The sequence below is a fragment of the Aquarana catesbeiana genome, linkage group LG02, assembly GCF_042186555.1.
Source record: "Aquarana catesbeiana isolate 2022-GZ linkage group LG02, ASM4218655v1, whole genome shotgun sequence".
Lineage (NCBI taxonomy): Eukaryota > Metazoa > Chordata > Amphibia > Anura > Ranidae > Aquarana > Aquarana catesbeiana.
The window spans coordinates 646,618,057-646,634,686 of NC_133325.1; the positions used below are offsets into that span (position 1 = coordinate 646,618,057).

The 16,630-nt window shown below is 42.6% G+C and overlaps 1 protein-coding gene across 5 annotated transcripts in view; it reads left to right on the plus strand.

Annotated features, from left to right (window-relative positions):
* CNKSR2 (connector enhancer of kinase suppressor of Ras 2) overlaps nucleotides 1–16,630 on the plus strand; it is a 465,074-nt gene that overhangs the window by 313,961 nt on the left and 134,483 nt on the right. The window lies entirely within an intron of this gene.

Consider the following 16,630-nt stretch of genomic DNA (forward strand, 5'->3'; position numbering starts at 1 on the left):
GCTGTATCACAGTAGGGAAATATTCTACTATATACTTAAAGACTATGGCAGCAACATTCGGACTACAAGATTTTTTTTTTTGCAGGCAGTAACTGGAGTTATGAGTGTACAAGTAATCCGATATTTTAGGATGAGTTTTTTAATATTTTGGTTAGGATAACTCTAAAGTCTGCGGTAAAACAATAAGTCCATAGTTGGAAACTTGTTTGGGCAGGGTCCCTAGCCTAATTACATAGTGACCTTCTAAGTTTCCTTGTATAGTGTACTCTTGTGGTTTCATAGTCAAGCTGTTCTATGAAGGAAATTAATCTTTTGCAATTATGGATGTAATGCTTTCATTTGCCTCCACACCTGTTAGTCTAGTTGAAAAATTTTTCCACGTTAAATTGAAAATACACACCGAGTTTTTCGCTTACTAGTTCTGGCACTAACGGAGTTATTTAGTTAGTACAGCAAGTGGTGATTAGGTATAAAGTCCCATGATTCATAACAACCAAGCCAGTTTAATTTAGCTGATGTCAGAGGAAGATTGGTTATCATGAATTTCTGTGCATATTTTAGGTGTATAGTTGCAGTACAGTATTTTTGCTGTTTTTTGTCTCTACTGGTTTTATATTTTATTGATGCAGCTCCCAACTGTCTCCCAAATTTGAAGTGATTGAATCTCTTTTGGAGTCAATCACTTGCTCCTCCTTGGTTGCTTCCACTATTGTTCTGATGTATAGACCACTATAAAAATGTATTTTTTAATGTATATCTAAAGCCAAAATGTTTTTTTTTTTACTTTCCAATAGAATTTGGAAGGTTAAAACTGCTATCTTTTGTTTTTTTTTTTTTTTTTTTTTTTTTTGCCATTTCTGGATTATTAGCTAGATTTCCCTTCACTTCCTTTATTATGGACTTACCAGGAGGTGGAAGGATATACTTCCAATGTGAGGGAAAGCCATTTTTTGACATTCCTTTTATGTGGTGTGATGCACAAAATAACTGCAGGTGCACTCGCACAAAAAAGTGCTTTAGGGTGTGTCATATTGTCCCCTCAGTATGACACACCCTAAAGAGATGGAGGCTCTCTTCCTGATCCCCCAGCATGAAAGACTCCTGATGGAGGCAAGACGCACTCTGGCCCACCTAGCCAAAAGGCTCAGCAGACCCCTTTTCATCGTGATCAGCCAAAGCCAACCACTGAGTACTAGGTTAGGGGCTCTCCTAAAAAGAGACCCCAGCGCAAGGGATTAGGGAACCTAAGGGCCATCTATCCTCCCCATAGAATTCAGGGAAGGTCTAGAGACCCACCCCATCTTGTCATTAGAGGGGCATGTGTCTCTATTGGAAAATGTCCCCTCTATTCCTGTTGTGGTGGCACTTTCTTTCCTAGGGACATTGGTGAAGAGCAATTAGTGAAATTTAATCTCCTCGGGGACACGAACCGCAATAAAAGTCTAAAAGTGCTTCCAAACCATCACCTCTGTATCTAAATCTAACTATGAAATATGTCATACAACACTACTTCTTTCTGCCAACTTGTCAGTTATTTAATTTGTGATTTTGAAAAGTCAGTGATGAGGAAAAGTAGTGCTGAAGGACATACCTGTGGGTTTCACCAAATTGGTAATGGGTATTAATTCTTATGAACCTTGTCAAGCGGGTGTGTGGTAGGGGGGGGGGGGGGGAGTAGTGCTGATGTGGGTTTAACCAGTTTTTGGGTATGTATTCTTCAGGGGTGTTCAGTGATTACACACTTTCTACCTAAAGTGTTCCTCTTTATCGGCCAAGAAAGTTGGAAAGTACATGTTAATGAGGTACAGTTTGTGTAAAACACCCAAAAATCATCTCCAAAGTTCATTCCTTTTAACCTCTTGGCGTCTGGTCCTTGGCGCCAAGGGGCTGCATATGTGCGTGAATCACTGCAATTGCACCTATGCCGAGAGCGCACACGGTCCTGACACAGTTGCTGTTGCCTAACCGAAAGCTAGTTTTCAGATAACATGAACACGGTGACAGCCAATCATGGTAGTCATGATCTTAAGGCCCGCCCCACCTCTGTGTCATAAACCTCTTAAAGGGCCAGGAGTCGCCGGCGCTAAGAGGTTAACCTTAGTAAAATTAAATATAGAAAAAAATACTGCGCTAACAATCTAAAATAAAAATAAAGAATAAGAGCAGCGTCTAAAGTGGTATACAGCACAAACAGAATAATAAGAAAAAAGTTGCGCTTATAAATTCTATAAAAAACACAAATGAGTGCAAAAAATTAATAACATAAATAATAGAAGGACCCAAATGGTGTTATAATACATCTAAGGGTCAAGCACACAAACACAAATGTGATAAGAACAATGTCCATCCAGTAAGTCCACAACAGTGACATGTATTGGAACACTAATGCCCCGTACACACGGTCGGATTTTCTGACAGAAAATGTGTGATAGGACCTTGTTGTCGGAAATTCCGACCGTGTGTAGGCTCCATCACACATTTTCCATCAGAATTTCCGACACACAAAGTTTGAGAGCAGGCTATAAAATTTTCCGACCACAAATCCGTTGTCGGAAATTCCGATCGTGTGTACACAAATCCGACGGACAAAGTGCCATGCATGCTCAGAATAAATTAAGAGATGAAAGCTATTGGCCACTGCCCCGTTTATAGTCCCAACGTACGTGTTTTACGTCACTGCGTTTAGAATGATCGGATTTTCTGACAACTTTCTGTGACCGTGTGTATGCAAGACAAGTTTGAGCCAACATCCGTCGGAAAAAATCCATGGATTTTGTTGTCGGAATGTCCGATCAATGTCCGACCGTGTGTACGGGGCATTAGGATAAACCATGTAAAAAAAAATTTTGCACTCATTTGTGTTTTTTATAGAATTTATAAGCGCAACTTTTTTCTTAGTAAAATTAAAACCTAGCTTCAGCCAAAATAATGTATTTTGTTTCAAATAGGGCTAGGAAGGTTTAGAACTGGAAAGGGTTTAGATGTCTCTGTCAGGTCTTTATTGTTGGCTGAAGATTTACCCTCAATTCCTGCCATGACAAGCAGTGACGAACAATCTTACCAATCAGCAATAACAGGTTTTTAGTTGCGCAAGGAAGTGTTTGAATTTCTGACAATATTTTTTTGCCTGTGTTCATGTCTTTCTGTCCCTGGAGACAACTGCCCCTCCCCCCTACCCCAATTGTCTTGTGTCACAGGAAAGGAGGAAAAATCTTCCCATTTGGGTCACCGACAAAAATAAAAACTTGAAAACAATTTTAGCTCTTCCTTACTCCCTTGCCCAATCCAAAAATTTTTTACTGAATTAGACACTGCTGTAGTCACTGTTACCATTGCTTTGTGGATAATTATTGCAGTCTTAACACTATTTTGCACTAAATATGTTTTTATTATGTTTAATATGGTTTTTATTATTTTATTCTATGTGAAACTTGTATTTTATGTAAAAGCTTGTTTGTGTGGATTTCATATCAGAAAGGTTTTACAATATGGAGCACTGCACTGAAAATGTTACATAAAACAGAAGAAATGATCTCTGCCTTACCCACACTGCATCTCCATCCTCATTCGTTTTGTTTACCAGTATGTAACACAACTACTGGAGGATAAAGTGCCGGGTGATGACACCTGTCTTTTTAGAGCAAAACAGCAAGTGTTTTGTGTTTATAAAAATGTCTTGTATTCCAAATTCCTAAATGGGTATTATTTTATCGTTACATAAAGCATAATATATTTTCAGATAATTTTTTCTACTGATTATAGTGATTTCTTTAATAAAAATAACAATAGAGAGCAGCAGTTAAAGCACACGGACAGTACTGCAGGGGCTGCCTGCCTAAGGAGTGATATGGGAATGCTGTATCCGCCCTTTAGTTGTTTCAAGGACTGTTGTGTTAGTATATGACACATACTTTGAATACACCTTGTATCTGCATGCCTGATCTCTGGAAAACTCCCGACATTTATTAGGAGCCATAGATTGTATATGACTTCCTAAGTGCCATACTGTAACCCACAGCAGCGGACCAGAATTCACTTTTGCTAAAGTCAGATTGCAACAAGGTGGTTAATGTGAATGTGCCTGCCTTTACACATGAGCACTTTCAATTATTATAATAATGTGCCCCATGTGTGCCCTATAGTCTAACAGCTGCCTCTGTTAAAGTGGCAGCTTTGTGTAGCATACTTCTGAAGCTTTTTATGGTGGCTGTAAATAATCCAATAAATGCCAGAGATGACGCTGCATGTTAAAGACAAAACGCATTAGGAAGGGCTTCCAGTGACATCACATCTGCCAGTTTGAACTCAAATTGGCATTTCTAGTTTCATTTTTTGGGCATAAATGAATAATCATTGATGTGCTACACTCATTTAAAAAAAGTTTTTCTAAACTACACTATGGCGGCTTCCCCAATTCTCTTCTAATGCTGGTAATGCCGGCAATGATCCAGTGTTTTAAACGGGTAGAGGCATTTCCAAGGACCATTAAGGGAAAGCACTCTGAGGCTATATCCACTAGGGGCTGAGGACCACCAATTGCCATGTGTACGACACACCAGCACAAAGGTGCTTTTTCACTTCCGATGGCTAAGAAGTCAACATCTGGTGAGTGTGGGGTGTACACTTAAAGCATTTGTTACCCCAATACTTCAGTTTCCTAAAATGTGGCTGCTGTACCATATACTTGCATGAGAAAATATCCTGTTCTTTGTATTGCTTCCTTTATATGAAATCCCTGGTGTTCCTGCTAGTCCCTTTCTTCCCTATTAAAACTGATCACACCAAGCAGGAGAACACATTGTGGTCAGCTTTCTAGCTATTCTGGGAACTTGGCCTGCTCCCCTCCAATTATCAGACTTGTCCTAACACACCCTCGCTGCACAGCCATTCACTGACAAGCTCAGTGTACTGCTACTCCCCCCCCCCCTCGTTCTTATGCAGCTGAGAACAGAGGGAATGTGATCATTTATAAAAAAATGAAAAAAGGCATTTATAGTATAATGTGTGTGTGTGTGTGTGTGTGGTTTTTTTTTTGTTTTTTTTGTTTTTTATGTCTATACAAAATGTTTTGCATTTCCTTTCTATTTTAAACTAAATGGGTTGTTTTACAAGGTGATCATTTACAATCACTTTAACCTCCCTGACGGTTTTCCCGAGTGTGGCTCGGGGTTAAATTTCAGCACCATTAGCAGTAACCCCGAGCCACACTCGGGATTGTATTTCAGGATCCTGGTATGGTACACTTACCTTGTCCCCAGGATCCTGTGAATGTCCCCCCGCTGTGTCCGTGGGCTCTGTTCTCCACCCGATGCCTCTCTGTTGCGGGCTCCATTCCCTGCGAGCGTCGCAACGCACGGGGTGGAGCCCGGCGGCAAAATAAAAAAGTGAAAAATCATAATACATACAGTACACTGTAATCTTACAGATTATATTACTGTATGAAATAATTTCACATCCCTTTGTGTCCCCAGTGCTTTGTCCAATGCCCTGCGTGCAGTTTTATATTATATATACTGTTCTTTCTGCCTGGAAACCTGAGATTGTCCATAGCAACTAAAAAGTGTCCCTTTACATCAAAAGTGGCTACAGGCACAAAGAGCATATCTGTTGATCATTTTTCCACAAGTGTCATTTGTATTGACTTTCATTAGCACGGAGCACTTACGTGGATAAAACTTTGAATTCATTGATGGAACATTTTGTTTGTATGTATGATTTATGAGTGCTGCCCTTATCCTATAATAGGAGATTATATCTCAATGCAAGAGATAGCAAAGATGTGCAACCAAAGAACTAGTTAACAGCATAAAGCATTTGAGTGTCAGAAGCTCTTACTATCAATGTTCGCAAACTATAGATGTGCATCTTGCATATTCTTTGATAGATTTGTTTATCTACTTCTATCATTAAATATAGAACACAAAAGATTTGTTGCGCTTAATGATAAACTGTAAAAAAGGCTGCTGAAACTAATTGGATACAATAAACATAATATGGGTAAAAGGGTGTAGCTTTCACAACATGGTACAATGTATAGAAATAATGGTCATTATTTAAAATTAATTTCTATAAAAAAAAGCTGAAAATCAGAACAAAGTCCACTAGGAAAAAAGTCAAAATCCACAGTGGAGATGTAGAGACATTAGTATAGATCCTGTCACCTTCACCCAATATAGCTGACCCTTACCGTCAGTGTATGGGTTATACACATATAATGCGATCTGGTGATAAGAAAACGATCCTTCCAGCTTAAATAGTAATTCACTGCAAATGCAATCCAAAGCGATCCATCTCCCAATAGATCAAACCGGCTAAAAGAAACCTTTCCTCTCAGCACAATCTAAGGCCAGGTAGGTTCCAAGGCTCAGGCAGTGGCTTGATAAACATACCAATGCAAAAAGTAGAAAAAGAACGCTCATTGCGCAAATATCCAAAAGAGAAGTACCGTATTTATCGGCCTATAACACGCGCCGGCGTATAACACGCACTCCAAGTTTAAGAGGGAAGTTTAAGGAAAAAAACTTACATTTAAATACCCATCAATGCAGCCTCATCAGTGTCCATCTGCAGCCTTGTCAGTGTCATTGCAGCCTTGTCAGTGCAGCCTTGCCCCAGTGTCCATTGTAGCCTTGTCAGTGCAGCCTTGCCCCAGTGTCCATTGTAGCCTTGTCAGTGCAGCCTTGCCCCCAGTGTCCAGTGCAGCCTTGCCTCCAGTGTCCAGTGCAGCCTTGCCCCCGATGTCCAGTGCAGTCTTGTCATTACAGCCTTGGATGCATTTAAAATTGGATCGCAGGGACTGGGCAGAGCGGAGCAATCGCCACCGAGATTGCAGGGACTGGGCGGAGCCGAGATACACATAGCCGAGTGAGTGTACTCGGCTCTTCTCGGCTCCGCTCACACTCACGCCCAGTCCCGCCCTATGATGGATATAACACAGGTCCAATGGCGGGACTGGGCGTGACTGTGAGCGGAGCCGAGAAGAGCCGAGTACACTCGGCTATGTGTATCTCGGCGGCAAGCGCTCTGCTCCGCTCACAATCAGTGGAGATCAGCGGGGATCGGCGTATAACACGCACCCACAATTTTCCCCTGATTTTACGCCGATAAATACGATATTTATTATGCAGAAAGTAAATTTAAATGCACTCACATTTGGTTAAATGTTCAACAGGCACAATAGAAAGAAGCGACCAGCGCTTCTAACAAACAAGGTGGCCGCTGCTCCTCCGTCCGTCCATGTCCTACGTCACATGTCACGTGACTCCACCCAACGTTTCGGGACCCCTGAAGATGCACGTTGATAAAGAAATTACATTCCCTCTGTTCTCAGCTGCATAAGAACGGGGGGGAGAAGTAGCAGTACACTGAGCTTGCCAGTGAATGGCTGTGCAGCGAGGGTGTGTCAGGACAAGTCTGAATATTGGAGGGGAGCAGGCCGAGTTCCCAGGTAAGGGTCAGCTATATTGGGTAAAGGTGACGGGATCTATACTAATTTCTCTACATCTCCACGGTGGATTTTGACTTTTTTCCTGGTGGACTTTGTTCTGATTTTCAGCTTTTTTATTTATAGAAATTACTTTTAAATAATGAACATTATTTCTATACATTATACCATGTTCTGGGCGCTACACCCTTTTACCCATATCATTAAATATAACTTGGAAATGGTATAACAGTTTATCTCTAGACTGTTCTTTAGTTTTAAATAATGTGGGGAAAGGGCTAGGCTATCTGCCGAATATTTATTGGTGTCCCCATTGGGGAGATTCACCCCTCTATTCCAAAATTTTACAGTTCATCCCAGACCAAGGTGTAGGGGGAAATTGTCCAGTGGGAACAACTGTTCCAGGGGCAACTTTCAAAAAGGGAAATCGCCTCATTTTGGGAGATTTTCTCTAACTTCCTGTCACATCTCTGGGGCAGGAAGTGAAGAGAAGTTTCTCCATTGGCACACAGCAAAAAATAACCAGGCAGAGGTTTTACCCTTCCCCTCTATATCCAAAACAAAAAACATACAGGTAAATAGCCAAGTTGTTTAATCCCTTCAAGCATGCGGTCTGTAGATTAACATTCTCAGGTTCCTCTTGCTAATATTAATCTATTTTCCATCTGAGAACTATAAGCATGCTCATCACCCATACACTAATGCTAGGGAACCAATCAGCGTGGTTACTGATCATGTAATCACTAGACATGTGCATTCGTTTTCATCCGAATGCATTTTCGTCCGAATTTCAGGTATTTTCGTTATCATTTTAACAAACGATAACTAAAGTGCAGAATACGAAAACCGAAAGATCCGACATAAACAAATGCTTTATTTTCGTTTTCGTTGCGACAACAGTTCGATATAGATAGATGAGTCGACATGACGCTGACAATAACAATCTGTGTCTATCGAACCTGTGGTTGAATGTACCTAACCTTAACTCTATTAGTCCAAGATTATTCGACATAGAGAGAAAAGATTTGACATAGAGAGAAAAGATCGCCGCTGGAATTGGGTGGGGAAAGTAAATTAAAAATAATGATGATGATGAATATTATTTTCCGATTGTAACCAAAGAGGAGGGGCAGTAAAATAGCTAGAACTAAGTACACACGTACAGCCAACTTACTTTCACTTACGATTTGATAGCAGAGAGAGACACACACACTGAATCATTTCAGAAGACAGTCAATTTTAGCTGGTCCGTTTGTCAGAGAACCTGAATTATTTAGCAATTAAGCATAAGCACAGCAGTAGAACAATAGTGAAGCAAGCTACAGTTCAACTTAACTTTTTTATAATAATCTGCTGCTATTGTGTTAGCGTTGTGAACTTGATAGTGATACTAGTGTTGCTAGTGTTGTGATAGCTTTAGAAGCTGCCCGTGTTGTGGGGGGGGTTATAATTATAGATTCTATATTATAATGCCATATCAATATCTGACACAACGTTGGATGCCGCGCCTGCCATTGCAGTTGGAGATTGAGAAATGAATGTGAAAATTGGCTGACTGTTAGGGAAGAGTAGACCATTTAACATGAATGACGAAGATTCGACAAAGCAACGAAAAACATACAAACGTCGAATCTTTGGCTTATGGTGTCTGTCGAAAGTTCTAAGAAGATTCGACGGAGCAGCTAAACTGTACGACTCTGCAATCGTACATTTCCGGTCAAATGCATCCGCCCATAGGCTATAGAAAAATTCTAATGTTGGTTGACTAGGAAAATAATTAATAAATATAATTATTACTAGTCATACAACATTAGAATTCTACTACAGCTAGCTTGTAGGCAGAAAATTCGACCGGAAATGTACACGTACAGTTTAGCTGCTCCGTTGAATCTTCTGTGAACATTCGACAGACACCATAAGACTTCAATGACAGATTCGACCTTAATTAATTTGGATTTTCGGACGAATGCAGTTTTTAACGAAATAAATAAAAACGAATTTCGGGAGTAACTAGATAAATTTACTCTTTGAATGAAAACCAAATTCCGAAACAAAATATTTCAGTGTGCACATGTCTAGTAATCACCATGACAGATTGTTTACATACAAACTCGCCCTAGTCTTTGCGCATTCACTGTCTATGAACATTAAGAAAAAAAAGTTATTTGAAACGTTCATACTTACATTTGGGGAAGGAGTAACCTAGAAACATAGTTTAATCATTCAGCTAGACTCAGTGAAATGACAAGTGCAGTAAAGAAACAAATGCTGGTGAATAGGGATTTCATTTTTGTGGTATAAAGGTAAATGGTGTTGTGTGGTGGCTGGGAATAAACTGTTGTGAGGAAAAGTACTGTAATCCACTTGTAGGGTTGGCATTTAAACATGATTTTCTAAAACGGCTTTGATTTAAAGAAATGTGGTAGTTTTCCTGATAAACAAGCATCTTAAAGATAGAGAATTTGAATCTTTTGATATTAGAGAAATGTCTTAATGTTGCACTTTGAGAAGGACAAGGCCCTCTTGAGACGCTGCACCTTGATGGCAATGTTTTGCCACCTTCAGATGATACAAGGGCTACCCATGGCTGTCATTAGCAGATCAAGGATTGAGTGGAAGAAGCAAGTTATGTAAATTGCAATACAGCAAAAAGTTGTTTGCGCTGAGGACTTGTACATGCTTGGAAAAGAGCTTGTTTAGTGGATTCAAACACTGCAATTTTTTTGGAGGATTGTGCATTTTACCTTGCTGTTGGCTGCTTGTTTTTCCCCATAATAAAGAGTGATATGGATTAAATATTGCAGTAGTACTCTGTGCAAATGACTTTTTGCTATTTTGGAGAATTGTTTTCTTAATTTATGCCATCAGGCTGTCATTTCTTTTTCATACATCATGGGACACAGAGTCAGGCTAATATTCATTACCTGCTGGGTTATACTCCTTTTCCAGGTGAATGGACACTGGTAGACCAAAGGTCTTCAGACAGGAAGTGATTCCTTATATAACCCCTCCCACACAGGAAGCACTTCAGTTTTTTTTACCAGAATTTGCAAGGTGGATGGCACAGTTTGTTTGAGCTCTCTGAGCTCCAGGTCTCTAGTCCCACAAACGGTTCTTAACCACATGCAGACCAGCCGCCGCAGTTGTACTGCGGCAGAATGGCATGGCTGGGTGAAACGATGTTATGTAACGTCGCTTCCCTCTGTGGCCACTAGGGGGCGCACGAGCGCCGCCCCCCGCTCGCCTCCCGAGCCGATGTGAGTGCCCGGCAGTCTCGATCACCGCTGGGCTCCCGCGACTGCTCGGGGCACACGGAGAACCAGGATCTGTGTGTGTAAACACACAGTTTCTGGCTCTCTGAGGGGAGAACAGACAGATCATCTGTTCATAAAGAGTATGAACAGACGATCTGTTATCTTCCCTGCACAGTCCCCATCCCCCTTCAGTTAGAACACACACTAGGACACACTTAACCCCTTCACTGCCCCATAGTGTTAACCCCTTCACTGCCAGTGACATTTTTACAGTAATCAATGCATTTTTAATCGCACCGATCGCTGTATTAATGCCAATGGTCCCAAAAATGTGTCAAAATTGTCAGACGTGTCCGCCATAATGTTGCAGTCATGATAAAAATTGCAGATCGCCGCCATTACTAGTGAAAAAAAAAGTAATAATAAAAATGCTATAAATCTATCCCCTATTGCGCAAACCAATCAATGTATGCTTATTGCAAGTTTTTTTTACCAAAAATATGTAGAAGAATACATATCGACCTAAACTGAGGAAAAAAATATTTTTTTTTATATATTTTTGGGGGATATTTATTATAGCTAAAAGTAAAAAATAATGCGTTTTTTTTTCAAAATTGTCGCTCTTTTTTTCGTTTATAGTGCAAAAAATAAAAACCGCAGAGGTGATCAAATACCACCAAAAGAAAGCTCTATGTGTGGGGAAAAAATTACATCAATTTTGTTTGGGTGCAACGTCGCACCCAAATTGGTGTCAATTAAAGCGACGCAGTGCCGAATCGCAAAAAGTGCTCTGGTCAGGAAGGGGGTAAAATCTGCCCGGGCTGAAGCGGTTAAATGAATCAAGGGATTCAGAGCCTCGCAAAGAAGACTCAAGATCCTGCAAGGTTTTGCCTGTAATGCGGTCTCCAGGCGCTGGACCCTGCGAAGTAGAGTCCTGGACACCACAGCGCTAAGGCATTCCTGCAGGGTGCTATACAGGTCCAAGGGAGTGGACCCTAAACATGAAAAGGGTACCCAGTCCTTGAAGGTCCTCAAGTGACAGGAACCCGCCATGATGGGTGACGTTTGGGCTCTTAGTTTCTAAGCTGCCCTGCGCCTGGATGGGTAAGTGAAACCCCTTTACTTATTATTGTGGGGTGTCCCAGTGATTGTAACAATCAGTCAAACTAGCTAGAGCCTGTGACCATCCGGGGGAGTTTTGGGCTAGCTGTAGGTGTTTGCAAAGTGTACCTTTTTTGCTTGTGTCTGGCTGTTTCTTACCTGTATGATGGCGCACAACTGTGCGCCATTTCGCCTTGGTTCACCAGGGCGCACGTGCGTTTGCAAAAGTGCCGTTGGACTTAGCAGTTTGTTTGGCAGACATGGCGCACGTGGCTTTGCCACACATGCGCAGTAGTCTTTATCTGCGCGCAAGATGATTTGCGTCATACAGCCACGCCCGTTCGCCCGGACCAGGCATGCGCACGCACAGAACATTCCGGCGCACACCCAGCTTATTTAAGCTGTATAGGCCAAGCATGCAGTGCTTCCAGAAAGCAGTTGTGGGACACAGAGCAGGCTCTGAACACTTGACAGAGGTTCATTCTTTCCTTACCCGGGTCACGTGAGTCACCAAGTGTTGCTTGGCAGGCTAAAGGTGCTTAACAGGATTGTTACGTAGGGGTTTGGGAGCCCTAATAAAGGGTCTCCCTTCTGAGGTGTTTTAATACTACACCCAAGTACTCTCTTTTTGTGGTTAGTAAATGTTTTCAAAAAAGGGGGGCTGGACTAACGCTACAGGAATGGGCACACCAATGTTGTCAGTAGATCCTGATGAACCTAGTCATATTGCTAGTGTTGTATCCCCTGAAAGACCAGAGGCTTCTGGGCAATCTGAGCAGCTGCACCTATCTGGTATTGTGCCTACAGTCAACGCTACTGCTTCACCTTTTATCACTAAGGATGAACTGTCCTCGGCCCTAGCCGGTTTAGAGCACAGGAATGCTGTCATGATTGCCTCCATCCCGCAGGGTAGCAGGAAGCATGACCGATCCCTCTCCCCGGAGACTCCTAGTCTGGAGCAGGAATGTGTTGAGGATGGGGGAAGAGCTTAAAGCTCAATACTCTGTGGAGGGCCCGGCAGATGAGTCTGCTTCCAAGCAATCTGGACAAGAAGACATCCAGTTGATGTCTGCCTCTCAGTTGCAGAGGCTTTTGATCCTGACTCTGACCAAAATAGTTTGTTCTGCAGAGGTGACTGAGCCCCCCTGGTCCTCTTTGGGATTCCTGAGGCCTCTTCAGGCTGCACAGGCTTTCCCTCTACACCCTCTGTTGGAACAGACAGTGTATGCAGATTAGGAACATCCAGACAGGATTTTTGTTCCTCCTAAGAGGTTTTCCCTTTTATATCCCATGGATGAAAAGTTTGTTTAAAAAATCGAGCATGCCAGCAGTAGATGCAGCAGTATCTTCCTTAAACAAGAACTTAACTTGTCTGGTAGATAACGCACAGGGCTTTAAAGAACCTGTTGACATGAAATTGGAGTCATTATTAAAGGCTTCCTTTCCTTTGGCCAGTTCAGCTATTCAGCCAGCTGTTGCAGCAATTGGTATCTGCCAGTCCATAAAGGATCAGGTCAAACGGCCTGATAGGCCTAACCAGGAGGCTTTCTCGAGCACTGTGTTTTGCTATTGATTCCCTAAAGGATTCCATACAGCAGGTTTCTCGTGTGGTTCTCTCGTCTGTTCATATGTGCTTAAGAACTGGTCAGCCGAGCTTCCTTGTAAAAAGATATTGGCAGGTTTCCCTTTTCAAGGGGAACATTTTTTTTTTATAATTTTTTATTGATGAAAGAATGACATTAACAGGAAATCATAACAAACATTACAACTTATGCAATTGATATGTTTAGCAGTACAGTCTCCTAGTATGGTGGTTCAAAGTAACATCTGTTTATTTCTTTAGCCTTAGGAAGATCAGCCTTATAGGAGTCATTAACCATGAGTGAACATAACAAATGAAATGATGACATAATGTCTTGTATAAGGATGTGAACTATAGTAGGATGTCCTAGCTCACGACTTAGAGGGTCTGTGATATTCAGTCAGGTAGATCAAGACAAGCCTGTTCTCAACCTATGCACCCCGAATGGGACCACACTGTGCTAGGGAGAAGACCAGAGATTTGTCTCAAGATAAGACCACAGTGTTGGTCTACCTATTAATATGTACTATCTCTCTATGCCAAGGATGTTGGTTAAGATGTTCCAAGTCTTTATAAATGTAATCTGCTACATAGAAAGTTTGGTATTTTTTATGTGAAAGAGCATATGTGGAACGTAGTGATTCTGGCCCTGTGTGCCAGGGTAGGTAAATATCTGAACTCGAACGTGTGCGTCTCAAACGTGTACACAGAAGTTTTTCTTCAAGGTGGAAGGGGGGATTGGAACAAGGAGAGGTATCTAAAGAGGTGTGCGGTCATTTATGGTGGATACGGGAATAATCGAATATTAATTGAGGGATAAGAGTATATGAAGAGTGTCAGTTCTCTGTCACTGTGAGGTAAAGTTAAGGATTGTGTAGAAGTTCCTGGAACCCGGGGAACATTTATTTGGTGATCATTTGGACAAATGTATCCAAAAGATCTCTGGAGGGAAGAGTTCTCTACTTCCTGTGAAGAAAAGCACCAGACATCCCTCGTTTAAAACCTCAGGGAATGCTTCCTCCAATGTCTCATCGTCAAGGCAGTTCCGCCGCCAACAGGGCACTAGGGCCAGGGGCAAGCCGCAGGGCCAGAAAAGGCCCTGGGTCCAAGATTCTTCTAAACCCAGCACCAAGCCCTCCTTTTGAGGGGATGCCCCACTCCATTGTGTAGAGGAAAGGCTGCTGCACTTTGCGGACATTTGGAGAACAATCATTCAGAACGAGTGGGTCACCTCAATTATATCTCGCGGTTACAAGCTGTACAAGTTGCGGGGAGTTCCCTCTCAGAGGTTTTTAAGATCCACCGTTCCCATGGATCCTCCAAAAAGAAATGTATTGCTTTAGGCACTACATCATCTAGTACATCAAGGAGTGATTGTAGAGGTTCCGGTATCAGAAAAGGGGCACAGGGTTTTGCTCAAACCTGTTTACGGTTCAGAAACCAAACGGGGACACAAGGCCCATTTTGGACCTAAGATCCCTGAACAAGTATCTACCCATACAGTCCTTTCAGATGGAGTCTGTCCGCTCAGTAGCAGCTTCACTCCAGAGGGGAGACTTTCTAGCCTCCATCAATATAAAAGATGCGTATTTGCACATACCTATCTTTTAACCTCATCAGAGGTTTCTACGTTTTGTGGTAGAGGAACGTCATTTTCAGTTTGTGGCTCTACCCTTCGGGCTTGCTACAGCTCCCCGGGTGTTCACAAGGGTCCTAGCACCAGTACTGGGCCTTTTAGGGGACCAAGGGTTCCTGGTTCTCGGGTATCTGGACGACCTCTTACTCAGAGATCACTCAATACAGGCTCTAGAACAGAGCATAATATGTACAGTGCGGTATTTGAAAAGCTTAGGCTGGATCATAAATACCGAAAAGTCAGCCTTGAAACCAGCTCAAAGTCTAAAATATTTAGATCTGATCCTAGATATGGTTCAAGCAAGAATATTCTTGCCCTGAAAGTTCAGGTGCATCAGATAAGGGGCACCAGACAACCCTCCATTTGGCTCTGTATGAGTCTTTTAGGGAGGATGGTATCCTCCGAGGCAGTGCCCTATGCCCAGTTCCAATCCAGGCCTTTACAACAAGACATCTTGTTGGCCTGGACCAGAAGAGAAAAAGCCCTGGATTATCCAATTATCTTCTAGGGCCCACTTAAACCCAAACTGGTGGTTGCAGGATCAGAACCTGCGAAAGGGGAAAATCCTTTCTCCCGGTAACTTGGAGAGTACTGACTACAGATGCCAGAGTCTCCGGCTGGGGAGCGACCCCTAGAAGGGCTCACAGCTCAGGGGAAATGGTCAGGGACAGAACAGATCCTGCCCATCAGCGTCCTGGAATTACAGGCAGTACATCTGGCCCTACCGTCCTGGATGGTGGAGCTTCAGGACTGCCCTATCAGGGTTCAGTCAAACAATGCCACTGCAGTTGCCTATATAAACCACCAAGGCAGTACCAGGAGTCGTTCAGCTCTGAAGGAGGTGAACCACATACTAGCCTGTGCAGAGGGACATGTGCTGATGTCCATATCCCGGGAGTAGAGAACTGGAAGGCAGATTATCTCAGCCGCCAGCAGATCTGCCCGGGGAAATAGTCCCTACACCCAGGGGTTTTCCAGGAAATTTGCCAGCATTGGGGATGGCCAAAGGTTGACCTATTGGCATCCAGATTCAACAACAAGCTACAGCAAATTGTGTCCCAAACAAGGGATCCTCTGGCAATCGGAGCAGATGCTCTGATAGTTCCATGGAGACAGTACTCCCTGGTTTATGCTTTCCCTTTCGATCCCTTTCTTCCACATTTGTTGCGCAGGATTCCGAGAGAAGGAGTTGGTCATTCTGGTGGCACCAGCCTGGCCCAGAAGGCCCTGGTTCCCGGAGATTGTGAGACTGACAATAGAACGGGCCATGGACGCTTCCACTTCGCCCTGATCTATGGTCTCAAGGTCCCATATTCCACCCCAATCTACAGTCTCTAAATTTGACGGCATGCCTATTAAAGCCAGGGTGCTGAAGGACCGTGGCATCTCAGGACCAGTTGTGTCTACCCTTGTGAATGCTAGAAAGGCTGTCACTAGGAAGATGTATATGTACTGCGGGCTGCCGTATAAGGTCTGATGGCTATGGGACATCCCAGTAGCTAATGAATATTAGCCTGACTCTGTGTTCCATGATGTATGAAAAAGAAAATAGGATTTTTTTCGTCATTCTTACCTGTAAAATCCTTTTCTTTGAGTGCATCATGGGCCACAGA